At 47.5% G+C, this 13,878-nt stretch overlaps 1 protein-coding gene across 1 annotated transcript in view; it reads right to left on the reverse strand.

Moving 5' to 3' along the window:
• NDUFB11 (NADH:ubiquinone oxidoreductase subunit B11) overlaps nt 1–13,878 on the reverse strand; it is a 224,545-nt gene that overhangs the window by 37,493 nt on the left and 173,174 nt on the right. The gene's annotated exons all lie outside the window — the stretch shown is intronic.

Here is a 13,878-nt window from a genome sequence, read left to right on the forward strand (position 1 = left end):
AGCATCATTTCATAAATCACACATAATAAAAAAATATTGCACTGCAATATTTTGAACAAGCTAATATTTTGAAAAGAGCGCCCAAGAGCAAAAACAAAATAAAACATGAATGGAGAGTGAGAAAAGACGACTTCGCAAAATAAAAGACAGCTATAAAAAAGAAACCTTTGCAATTTTGTTTGCCCTGCTGGGCACATTTTTGCCAGTCAAAACCTTCTATTTGCAGGGCACTAGAAGTAAAAAAGAACAAAATAGGACCTCGATCACATCAGGAGCAGCGGATGGGCACTGATTACGCTGCATAAATCAGTGCTTGGTTCCTGCGCGACAGAGAGGAACGGAAATGATACCAGGCCTAAAGTGGACAAATAATGAGGCTGTAAAGAAGAGTGCCATACAAGCCAACAAATGGTGAGCGCCAGGTTGGCTCCAAGGCCTTTACTGTACACTACAGAGTCTCGCAAGCGAGACGCATACGTTAGTGCATGCACTTGCAGGATCGACCATAAAAATGGACACACACAAGGCCTTCTATACCACTAAAGAGTGCTCACAAAAGAAAAATCAGGGCACCTTATCCCAGTGGCACCATTTGTGATTTCTGCTTTTCCGCCGCTAGTAAGCACACCTACCTGTTGGTTGTAATGTTTTTTTTTCTTTTTTAACTTGGTAGTCAAGGCCACCCTTATGCCACCTGTGCTGTGCACCAGACAGAGGCAGACTCTGGACAACGAGAACCTAAAGTACTCCTCCTTTCAGACACCAGGAAATTATTTCCCTGAGCGACTATGGGTACCTGCCAAGTTGTGCAAACCACGTCCTAGTCATGCACCACACAATGATCATGACCTCATGGGTGACAGCAATTACATATCCTCACTTTAACTCTGCTTGGATTTTGAGTTTGTTTTTTTAATAAGTTAATGTCATATGAGCCAACGAAGCCAGAACTTATCATTATAATATTTTCAGTATTTTTGTTTTGCAAATATACTTCATTCAACTCCATTATGGTCATGTTCCACTCTTCCCAGCACTACGTGCAGCCATCCACGAATGGGCATGGCCTTTGTCCATGCGCTGCTAGGGCTGGACACAGAGCCACCCCCAACCTCCTGTGAGTCTAACCCACTAGTTTGGCTTAAGGCCTAGCCTGTGGCCAAGACATCCATCCAAACCACTCATCAGCTAATCCTGCTGTGCACAGGCATCAGCTCTGAGCGGCGGGGAGTTGGCTGTAGGGCCCACACCACTGGGCCTTCAGCCTCACCTCTGCATGGCCTTCACTTGGCCGAACTTCCAGTGCTACCAATCTCCTTAGTGGCCAAACACTGCATTATAGGGCATTAGCTACCGGACCTGGCCTCTGGCTAATCCCTGCTGCAAAGGGGCTAGCTGCGGGACTGGCTTGTGGCCTATCCCTCCTGCATGATGACTGGCTGGGGGGCCTGGCCATGACTGACTGGCAGGGGTTAGCTGGAGGGACTGGCCACCTCCTACTGCTTAAGGGTGGCTGGAGGCACTAGCCTATAGCCATCTCTTGCTGCTTACGGGTTGGCTGGAGGGTCAGCCCTGTGGCCTAAGGCCAGGCCCTGCACCCAACATGCAGTGCAGTGGGCTCCTGCTGCCAAAAGTGGTTTCCTTGTGCCGTCGGACCAAGCCACAGGGCCCGCTCCCAAACTGTGCATCCAACCCCTCACTGAGTGGATTTGTGCATGCAGTACAACTTATTAAAAATAGATATAGGTGTTCATAGAAATAGATGTTCACAGTCTTTTATAAAGCATACACTTTACAAGCAGAATAGCAGTTACAAATGTAATAAAAAGGGGAAAGTTTATGACCACTATTTACAGTGTCTGGAGAATTAACTAAGTTAGAAGTGTCAGTCACTCTCCTCACATTTTAACAGAAACATGTTTGCCTGCGGCGGCTTCCTCTAAAGAAAGATTAAAGCAGGGCGTACAAGATTAACCTGCAAAAAATTCCTCTCTTCCAAATGTGCATAATATCTCATGTCACAGACCTGAGCACGAAACTATATAGAGGTCTAGTGATTTTACATCCACTATAAAATAAATAACTATAGGGCAGATGTATCAAATGACTGAGTGCAAATGGTGCACTGATGTTTGTGAGAAGTCGTTAGTGTTGCAATGTGACTTATGTACTGATAGGTCGACCGCAAATTGTCCAGGCGCTACAAGGGGTAATACAAAACGACTGGTTATTAAATATTAATTAGGCAGGTAATTAGATGGCACCATCTGTGATTAGTTGCTAACAAAGAGAGTGGCCTGCAGGGAGCACCCCATCACCATCCATGTGTTTATATTGCAAACAGCATGTATCACTTTGTTTTTAAAGCAGGATGTCTTCATTAAAGTAACCAATGCTGCTTTTAAAAAAAAAAAAGAAGTTTGGGAAAACTTCGAGGTGAGCAGGAAGTGGTCCTCTGTCATAAACCACTTCCCACTTACCCAGAAGCCCTCAACTGATGCTGCCAACACCATTCACAAACTGACACCTTTCCCTTTGCAAGTCAGTTACCACCTCCTTTGAAATGTCAGTAAGTGATCAATAGTTTAATAATGCAATTGGAACCGCAAACCATTGATACATACAGTATCTAGTATCAATTAGGAAGGCACGCCCCTTTAAGCCTCTTCCTAACTGAAGTTCAGCATGGGTCAGTAAAGCCATTTTGCAAGTTGGACATGCTTGTGTTAGGTGCAAAATGTATTTCAAATGTACCAAAAAGCCAATTTATGGTTGCAAACACGTTATGTGATTGCAAAACAGCTTTGTACACTAGAGCCCAAAATCATCTAATTTGGGGCTGAAAATCACTCACACCAAAAGGCAGTTGAGTGATGGATGACTTATGGTGGAATAGTACATCCAATGTTTCAGGAAGAATATTGATGAACTAGTAAGGTGGAGTTGAAGACACCTAGTACGGTGACTCTACCTGCAAGTTCTTTGTACCAACAGAACAGAAAGAACTTTCATCTCCAGTGACCTTTGGCAATGCTCATTTGAAGCCAAAGCCTCTTCCCAGTTTGTGTTCCTGATGGTCGAAGGATGAAAACATCACGGTGGTCCAAGAGGGTGTTCAGAGATACCTAGGTTCCCTGTGACCTTCTTACTACAAAGTGTTTGTAGTCTGCCACCGGTGACCACATCAGAACTCGAACTAACGACTTTTCATCCTCTTTTATGCGCACTGGTAGAGATCGAGGGTCAAAAGAATTTTGGACTTTGATCAGGTATCACAGGAATCCTTCACAGTCTAAACATTCAGCAACAGGCCATCCGAGACCTGCAACCTACGTGTTTGGCGAAAACAGCCCCAAGCAGCACCCAGCAAACCCCAGCAACAACCAAAATGTTAACCACTATCCAACACATCTGAGCAACATGCCTGTGAAATGCATCCAGCTGTCCCAACAATAACCCCTAAGCCAATTAATGTTTTGGAGCACCAGTGGACCCTTTAATAAGAGGCTTTGGAAACACTTAGTAAAAATTCTAAGTCCTTCGAGCCACTTTGGCTTACCCAGTTGGAAAATCTATATGGATTTTTTTTTAATTCATGCTTCAGTAACAGAGAAACCTACTGACCTATTGTGAAGAACGTGAAGTGCTGCGGTAGGCCTGGCTACTACCTTTTGCCATTGTGGATCTCCATCACACTATATTGACGAAGTGATAAACAAATAGATGAGTAATCCCAAAGTGCCACCACCTCCCCAGTTTTACACAGCTGGTTATTTCAATCCCTTAGAATACGTACCTAACTAATGCTAACTACTAGCCACTTCAGATCTTCTCCACTCTGCTCTGCTTTACTGTTAAATGTGCTTTTTTTCAAGAAATGCTTGGAGGTGATCACTGATTTGTATTCATGTGGTAGATCCTTTGTCGCGTTGAAAAGGAGCTCATGGAAGAAGCCACAGATACCACTGGAGAGGCCACTAACCTCAAGGAGTCTGAACTCCCCTCTGCAGGTAACAGGATTCAGCGCCCTGGTGAGGACAAGGTGCTTGCCCGGTCCCCACCACCTGCCGGTGCCTAGACGAAAGGCCCGACAACGTCCTTTTGTCAGACTCGTCCTTACATTTGTTTCAATTGTTGCTGGACCATGGAACAGGGACATTAAAGATCAATAGGCAACGTGTTAAAGCAGAGCCCATGCCACTGCTGGCACTTTCATTACTTTCCCGTCATTCCACCTGTAAGAAAGGTGAGTGGATTTCTGAGCAAGCTGTAAAGGTTAATGCAATCCTCTCGCCAGCATACAACGATGAGGGGCACCAGTGCCACAGGCTGTCTCTCATGTCTGCATTTACCAACACTGCTGTTACCACAGACCTCTCTGGGAGCATCAAGACCAGGTCGGACACTTCTAGGACAACTCAAGGCATGAGGCTGAGAAGGAGCATCAAGACCAGGTCGGACGCGTCTAGGACGACTCAAGGCACGAGGCTGAGGAGATACTTCTTCCGGGAGATGACTGCACACAGTAATGTCACCTTTTGTGTATTCCTATGCACACTGAGGCACAAAACTGACCCTCCGCACCACTCAGTAATCTGCCCTGCCTTCACTTCCAGTAACCATGGCACAGGCTGCCCAAGTGTAGGTTTCCTTACCCTTTGCATTTCCACCAGTTCCAGTATCCGCTCCATGCCCTGTTGCCATCTCCCAAATAGGGTCCTTGAAAGCCAGTTGGTCCTTGGCTGACGTGCTGTGACTACGATCCTCAGAGTGATGTCGGTACTGGGCAGCAAGATGACTTGAATGCTACGGGGACGGTCTGTGCTGTCCCCCACAGGACACAGACCATCGAGAGACAGAATACCCACCTAAATGTGAGGGCATCTCTGCTCTTGTTGCTACCTCAACTCAGCCACCCAAGTCCCAACTCTTCAAGTAAGCACACAAAATTTTGAAAAAAAACAAAAAACTTCCAAGCATTTACGTTCAAAGTCCCTGAACAATAAAAACAGAACGTTAAGGGATAGAACTTATTTTTGTCATTGGAATGCCCTCGGAAAGTGAAGTATGGTCACGGAGAGTCACAATGCCATGTCAAGAGCACCGCAGAAGAACAATCTGTTGGGTCTCGCTCTACCTCAGGCTAAGCCCAATAACATCATGGCCAGCTACGAGTTGCACCTTTGGAATGTGTACGATCTTTACATTTTCTTGTGGCTCTAACAACTCCAAAAGAAGTACAAGTAGATGCTCAGCCTCGACAAAGAGGCAGCTCCGCAAAAACTGCTGATGGTCCCATGATCCCATCAACAATGCTCCATGGTTAATCCAAGTCATTCTATCCAAATGGTGGTAAAGCTATGTTGGTGTGGTCAGACGTGGGAAGGTCACTAACTTGCAGCTCCAAGGGAGGAGCATTTCCATTCCACAACAGATGTGCTGCAGTGGGCACACACTGTCCTTTCCACATGTTTGAGCTCCATCAAAATGACGTCAGTCAGGACGTTAGGACCCAAACTTGCTTCCTTAACGACATAGGCCTTACAGCTCAATGCAAGAGCTTCTCAGTCTCCTGCCCACAGTCCAAGGTAGGGCCTACAGTGGAATAAGAATATATGGAAGTGTGCGGGACCGATAACCCTCTCTTCTCCTCTATTTGATTGATAAGGCGGCTCACATCCACTATCAGATGTAAAGCTTCCAGTTGGAATGGCAGAGGCTGTCCCTTCCCCACTGGACACACACCACATGCTGTGTTAAACATGGCTATGACCGAGAGCATCCCCAACATTCATGGAGCACACCTCTATTTTGGCTAACATGTCTGAACTGCAGGCAATGCCCACGTCATAACGTGTGTCCCACTTGAAAAACTGATGGATCCATCATTGCCACCACCAGTGATTTATCAACCTTAGGAGATAATAAACAAAAAGCATGAGCAAAATCTGACAAAACCAGACTTGTACAGAAAACAAAAGACACAAAATCTACTTTTAGCAGGGAAACGTCTAATGCAAATGCCGTTTTAGTGCTAAAATTATCGCACAAAATCTGTTGGCATTAGGCAATTGCATTGACATTTTGTAGACCCCTACTCACTTTGACAGCATCAGAGATGTATGCGTCCAAAGACCAGGCCAGTCTCTCTGTACACACACCTACTGAAGCCCATGGACGATGTGATTCAATCTTCCATGACTGGACTTGATGAGGACACCGGTGCATTGAACAGAAATGGGTTGGATGAGCACACGACCAGTCCAAACTCTGGGTTTTTTGCAGGTGGTCTCCTCAGAACGGAACGTGTGCAATGGAACAAAAGGCAATGCTGGGGTCAAAGCATCCTTACACAATGCTGCTGGTGCACTGCCTAGCTACGTGCGCCTCTTGGACACATACAGAAGGTGAAGGGTGCAGGCACAATATGTCAAACACAGAGTAATCCATCATTCCTATCACTTGGCCCCTCGCTGTTTCACTTTTACTCTACCAGTTCCATGACTGCACGCTTTCCTCTCCTTCAACTACTGAGCACCCATGGCGTACACTTCCCTAATCCTCAGGTCTTCTCAACCAAAACTGTTCTCTAGCCTCAGTAAGTCAAACTCACACTTTCTTCAAACACCAATCGCTTCAGGTGTACACCACCACCACTCCTCTTATGGCCCTCCACCATCAACAACTTCCTTTAACTTGTCACTTGACAACCATCACTACCTTGATATGAACCATTCTTTGCCTCTCACCCATCCCTCAGTTCCACGGCGAACCATTCATCTTACCTCTCACTTCTACAACCCTCCTTCCGAACGGCTCTAACCCTCGGCCCACTCCTCCAATCTTTCCCTCGGAGTCTCCACACTTCTACAGTCTCTGCACACCTCGGCCATGGTGTTGTCCGCTCTGGAGTCCCTCCCAGCCCTCAAACCTCAATTGCATTCCTCCCCTCACCATTCTAAGGCCCATGCCCTCCATCCGTGCACTCCTTCCACCTCTTTCAACTCTCCTTCTACTGTATCGGCACTCTTTTCCATCCGTGATTCCCTTATCCTGTTACACTTCCAGATTTCTGCTTCTGCATTAGAAGCTGTCCTCTGTCCAGCCCCCACGCTGACATTCCAGAACAAACTCTCCGCCCCCCCAAACACAGCCCTCCGCCCCCTCCCCCAATCCAATCACGTCTCCACCAATGCACGTCCGCCGCCTCGGTCGCTGAAAACCTGAACTTTATTAATCTTGCCCGTCTTTAAACTTCCCAGGGAGGCTTTTTAATGAGGCCCCATCAATTACACAACTGGGCTGTTTCTTGGGAGGGCGCGCGGCAAGGATGCAGGAAGTGGGCGCGCGCGCGCGGGGCTGGTAATGGGCTTGTTATGCTACTTTCCTCCCTGAAATATTAACGCTGCCTCTGAAGTCCGCCGCTTTCGCATCCGCCGAGGCGATTAGCCGGACTTGTAAAAGCTATTTCCCCCGCTTCTTTTCAAATATTTATCCCTCGCCCGGCGGGGGTTCGCGTGGCACGCTTCTTGCACGGCGTAAGGTGTGCGCAGGTCTTCTGGGGTACCGCGGCTCGAGTCGCCTTCCTTTCCCGCCTCCCTCTCTCCCCCACCCTTCCTTGCACCCTCCTCTGCACTGGGGAGGGCACGAGATGAAATCCGTACACGGACGATGCCCAGGGAAGGCCCGCAGACACCCATGCTAGCACCGGTGCAAAGACTGCCGGGCAGAGAGCGCAGGGTCACGGGCGAAAACTGGACAGGAATCCGACTGATTCACGCGAAAATCAGGTAAAAGTGAGTACAGTGGCTGCTGCCGTGTGCCTGTGAACAAGTGGGGATGTGCACCTATCCACTGTACTCTGGGTGTGGCTTTCAGGAGGTGACCATGGAGCATGGGGCGAGCAAGAGACCGGCTAGGGAGGGGCTTAGGGGGTCTAGGACAGAGGGATTAGAAACCAGAGGCATGGCGAGAGAAAGAACCCCATGCCAGTGCGTCTTGAGACAGAAGGGAACAAGAAATAAGACACGCCATATGCTCGAAGGCCAGGGGAAAAGAGACAGAGGGAAATGAGAACTAAGCCTGGCTGAGATTCTAATTACACTGGAGTAATTCGCGTAATTTCGCATAATGCTCGTTATTCGAAATTCGCAAACCTATATAATTTTGTGTAATAAGGCCGCCATTCGCAGCAAAATTACAGGACGGGAATATACGAAAAACGAGAGAGAGAGAGTCTGTGGCGGTTTTAAGTTTTTTTTTTTTACAGTGAAATGTGCCCCCTGTCAAAAGGGAGGACCCATTCTTTGCCGAAAGCTCTAAATAAAGAATTTGATTTTTGCATGGGTACTCATAATTTTTGTGTAATTTTCCCACAAATAATGCGCAATTCGCACACCCTAAATGAGAATAAGACACAAGTGAAATGTGACAGAGAAGGAGTGAGTCAGATATCTAAAACACAGCAGAGAATATCAGTCAGGACCAGTGAACTTTGTTGGGACAAGTCTTTTACCCAAGGACGGAGTTTTGATAGCAAAAAAACTTTGAGTCTGCATGTGAGCATACCCTGGTACTGCCTCTTCGTTCGATGGTTCCTCTGACCATCGCTGTCAGCAAACTGCATCCTTGCTACAGAAAGACTATCTTGCTACTCCATGGAGGATCTTAACATCTCTGCAAGACTATAGTTTTGTTAGAAAAGGTCTCTGTCTGTTCTTTGGAAACGGGGAGAGAATGAGGAATGGTCTTAACAAGCTGCCACTCTCTACAGGATGAAGCAAAGCTATTTACAGGGTAGAGCAGACATACAGAAAGCATCAATGCTCTGGAGAAAATCAAGAAAGGTACAAGCATAGGGAGAGAGCGATAGATCCCCCACGAGAGACCAGCTTTAAGTAAGTGTGACTAAGCTTGCAGAACCCAATCATGTACTACTGGTACAGTTGTCTACGTGCTGTAAACATCTCAATATCCATGCCAGTGCAGACCTACAGATTTGAAGAAGGCGACATATCCAATGGGAGGTGGGCATCGATCAGACACAGGCCTAGGGGGCAGCTGCCGCAGGCTAACAAAGAACTGCTCTGCAGACCAATGTTACTTGCAGGCACCATGGAGAACCATCAACCATGGGCAACCATCAGCAATGGCCATCTGTAGGAGGCTGGCCTGGTTTGTAGTGGGTACCTAAGGTACTTACATCTTATAACAGGTCCAGTTATCCCTTATTAGTGAAATGTAGTAGTGGTCTAGGCTGATAGAGGTAGCTGTAGCAGAGCAGCTTAGGCTGAACTAGGAGACATGCAAAGCTCCTGCAATACCACTATAGTTACACAGTCCGTATACACAAGTAAAGACAATACTCAGTGTTACCAACAACTAAGGTACTTTATTTTAGTAACACAAGGCCAAAAATATCTTAGAGGCAATACTCCTTCTGGAGGTAAGTATTATACACAATATATACACTAGAGACCAAAATCAGGTAAGTAGTCATAGAATAGTGCAAACAGTAGAAAATACAATAGAATGCAATAGGCTTAGGGGCAACACATACCATATAATAAGAAAGTGGAATGCGAATCACATATCCCCCTAGGCAACTGTAGGGTGTAGAGGGGTGCTATAAGTGTAAGAGAACACCAAAGGTAAGTAAAATACCCCACCCCAGAGCCCAGGAAAGTAGGAGTAAAGTACTGCTAGTTTCCTCAGGACACACTACAAGTCGTGATAAGAGTTATTGCAAGAACCAAGCAAGACTGCAAGCAACAAATGGTTGATTCCTGGACCTGAAGACCTGTGAAAAGAGGAGACCAAGTCCAGAAGTCGCAGAAGATTCCAGGAAGGACCGGAGCCCCTGTCAACCTAGAAGATGGTGCAACAGGGGATTCTCTGGTCAGAAGAAGTCTGCAGAAGAGCACCAAAGAAGATGGCTGCGGGTTCCTGCGTGGTGCAGATGTCCCACGTCGAGATGTTGGATGCAAGCTGTTTGCGTCACTGGATTTGTCCAATACGCCTTGGTTCAAGCAAGGTCGTGGTTTGTGTCAAAATGGCGGTGCCTGGACCCGGGAGGGACCTGGGGGCTTCAACTCGGACTGAGGAGGCAGAAGTGGCTCCCAACACTGGAGAGAGCCTAGGGATAACCAGGCGGCACCCACAGGAGTCCCAGGACACTGGGACAAAGAAGACGCAAAGTGTGGTTGATGCAGCACAACAAAAGAAGGTCCCAAGCTGCTGGAGAACAACTCAGCGAGTTGTGCGTCACAGGATGGAGTCCTGGGGACCTGGGCTACACTGTGCACGAAGGATTCTTGGAAGAAGTACACAGGGGTACTGTCACAAACCGTGAAGGCAAGCTCTTACCTCCACCAAACTTGGACAGCTGGACCTCACCTCAGGACAGTCTGGGTCGTGTTGGTCCACCACCTGTGTTCCAGGGAGCACACTCGTGGTCAGGAGAGGAGTCCCAGAGAAACAGTTGTCGCCGAAGGTGCCTCTAGGAGCAGGGAAGTGACCCTGTCACTCCACAGGAGATTCCTTTGGTTCTTCTGGTGCAGGGTGAAGGCAGGGAGTCCTCAGAGCATGCACACCTTGGAAACTGTTGCAAATGCTGAATGGAGCTGAAGTTGCACACTTTGGTGCAGTTACAGCGGATCCTGGAGCAGTCTGGAGGTTGATCCAACAGTCAGAAGCTGAAGCAGAGGATGCAGAGGATTTCTGGAGGAGTCTTGCAAGCTGGATCTGCAGAGACACCCAGAGAAGAGACCCTAGATAGCCCTGAGAGGGGGGGTTGGCTACCTACCCAGGTATGCACCTATCAGGAGGGGTCTCTGATGTCACTGACCACTCAGAGATCTCCAGAGTGTCCCTATACCTTGGAAAACAAGACGGCTAATGCCAGGGACACAGTGGAGGAGCTCGCAGCACCACTCCTGGGCTGGTGATGGACAGGGGAGTAGTCACTCCCCTTTCCTTTGTCCAGTTTTGTGCCAAAGCAGGGACTGGGGGTCCCTGACTGGTGCAGACTGGCTTATGCAAGGAGAGCACCATCTGTGCCCTTCTAAGCATTACCAGAGGCTCTGGGAGGCTACCCCTCCCAAGCCTGTAACACCTATTTCCAAAGGGAGAGGGTGTAACACCCACCATCCAAAGGAAATGCATTGTTCTGCCTTCCTGGAACTGAGCTGCTCAGACCCCAGGAGGGAAGAAACCCATCTGTGAGGTGGCAGCAGCTGTAGCTGCAGTGCAAACCTCAGAGAGCTGGTTTGGCAGTACTGGGGCTCAATGGTGGAGCCCACAGGATACAGGGGATTGGCCCCCCAATAGTATATTTGGAATGGGGGGACAATTCCATGATCTTAGACACCTCACATGGCCATATTCAGAGTTACCATTGTGAAGCTACATATAGGTATTGACCTATACGTAGTGTAATGGTATCCCCGCACTCATGAAGTCCGTGGAATTGGCCCTGGACAGCGTGGGGGCGCCCTTGCTAGTGCAAGGGTGCCCTAACACTTAGTAACTTTGCACCTAGCCTTCAGTAAATGAAGGTTAGACATATAGGTGCAGTGAAAATGGCTGTGAAATAGTGTGGGCACCATTTCACTCAGGTTGCAGTGGCAGTCCTGAAGAAAGGTTTGTCTGAGCTCCTTTTGGGTGGCAAAAGAAATGCTGCAGCCCATAAGGATCTCCTGGAACCCCAATGCCCTGGGTACCTAGGTACCATATACTAGGGACTTATAAGGGGGGTCCGGTGTGCCAACTGGAATATGAAGTCACTAAACTATAGTGACTCATTTGGTAAATAGAGAGAATAAGCACTGGAGTTCTGGTTAGCAGAACTTCAGTGACGCAGTTAAGCACTACGGACAACACACACATTAGGCCACAAACTATGAGCACTGGGGTCCTGGCTAGCAGGACCCCCGTGAGACAGGCAAAACACACTGACAAATAGGGTTTTTACTATGAGCACTGGGGTACTGGCTAGCAGCATCCCAGTGAGACTGTGAAAACACACTGACACGCTAGTAAGAGGCTACTTTCTCACACCAGAGAGCCAGATCTTGCCAAAACAGAAGACACCTATCTATAATGCCCAGGCCTAGTAGGTGAAGTCCTGCAAAGTCTTGCATAACACACCTATCTAATGGAAGTGGGGTATCATTTTGTACAGGCCAATGGAACAACTGGAACAGGCTACCACAAATCTGCCACAAGATTACATTTTTTTGCAGTATGTTCAAGTGTGATTAGTCTAGCCTTTGCCCTGTAGGGCTGTTTTTATAACAAGATCCTGACATTTCACCCACTGAGTTCAAACTGCTTACCAGCCTGAGGCCTACTCAGTTCATTCACCCAAATGTAGGAAGCTGGGTTGTTCAGTGGGGCAAATTCTCCCACTGCAGGGCAAAGCTAGATCCTTGTCATGCAAGCACTATCTGAGACAGTCTTGTCTGCCCTTTAGTAGCTCAGAGCCGAGACAGAAGGCTAATTCAGATAATGCGCGTTAAGAGTTAGCCCTACCAACACAACACTTGGATCAAGAAACCGCTCAGTAAATCTCTCAGGACAATTCAGTAAAACTGAAAACTATTTTATGATTTAAAAAGGTCAGAATGAAAAAACTGAATGAGTCACTGCAAAGTTATAGTCTATCAAATTCCACGCAGCTTCTCGTTTCTGCAAGGACGTCAATGAAACTTCCTGCAGAGAACTCACCTGTGGCTACTATAAAGTTAAGATGCATTTTATGATTAAAATAAGACGAAAACGGAACAAAATATGAATCAGTTACTTCAAAGATGAAAAGTTGCAAAGTAATAGCTCTTTTCCTCACTTCTCCGTTCTGCACGGACACCCAATGAAAACCTCCAGCATATTATTCACAAGCGGCCTCTCAAGGCTTCTTCAACCCAGTCACACGGCGTGACTCCCAGCTCCTGGCTACTTCTTGCCTTCAGTCAAGCAGGAGGGCCTTGATGAGAGTCAGTTGCCTTGTGCAGGAAGGCACAGTTCACAGCTTCCACACTTAAGAGTTCCTGTGTATAGGAGGGTGCGTCGGGGGCAGGGATCTCCCAGCTTGTGTCTCTATTGTAATCTCTTCTGCTCCTTTGAATTCTGCTTAGGCCAGTGGACTCTCCCTCACATTCAGATACCGATCAGTCCCACGAGTTGACAAAGTTTTTTTCTCTTTCTATGAGGCTTTCTCTTTTCATATACCAGTTCACAATGAGTTGGCTTTGTCATTCACTTTCTAGTCCTAATTAAGCATCTTCACAGAGTTCAGTGCAAGAACTTGTGAACTGGTGTCCTTCACAAGAAGAGTATTGGGGTGCTCTGGGTTATGATCTGGGGAGCTACCTGAAGATCAGCCGACACTGATCCTTTCAAAACACACACAACGCGGTTGGGGTGGGTGACACTCCTGGACACTGTCAACAGTGTCTTGTCCACTTCCAACTCTGGCCCCACGCAAGTTTGTGGTTCTGCATATTTTGTCTCAAGCGCCCAGCTACGTTCTGACTCCTGGGAGCCCCACGAGTGTAGGCTCTATGGCCAACGGGCCACCAACCTCTCACAGTTCCCTTTTGAGCAGGGATGCTGTGTCCCTGTCGCGTAATCAACTGGGAGCAGAAGTACGCCTTTGTAAAATACAATACTGCAACATAAAACACCATTAGAAATAGCACAAGTGGGAAGGAACACCCCTACCCTGATTCCCCCAACCTGGAGTGTACCACAGGTTCTGACTTACAGTGAACTCAGTTAAGTGAGTGCTCAGTTCAGTTCAAAGTTTTTAAATGTTCATAATAGTAAATGTAAAAAACTGGGCTGCCTTTGCATACTAATGGAAAACCGAGGCTGGTCTCA

The sequence above is a fragment of the Pleurodeles waltl genome, chromosome 10, assembly GCF_031143425.1.
Source record: "Pleurodeles waltl isolate 20211129_DDA chromosome 10, aPleWal1.hap1.20221129, whole genome shotgun sequence".
Taxonomy (NCBI): Eukaryota; Metazoa; Chordata; class Amphibia; order Caudata; family Salamandridae; genus Pleurodeles; species Pleurodeles waltl.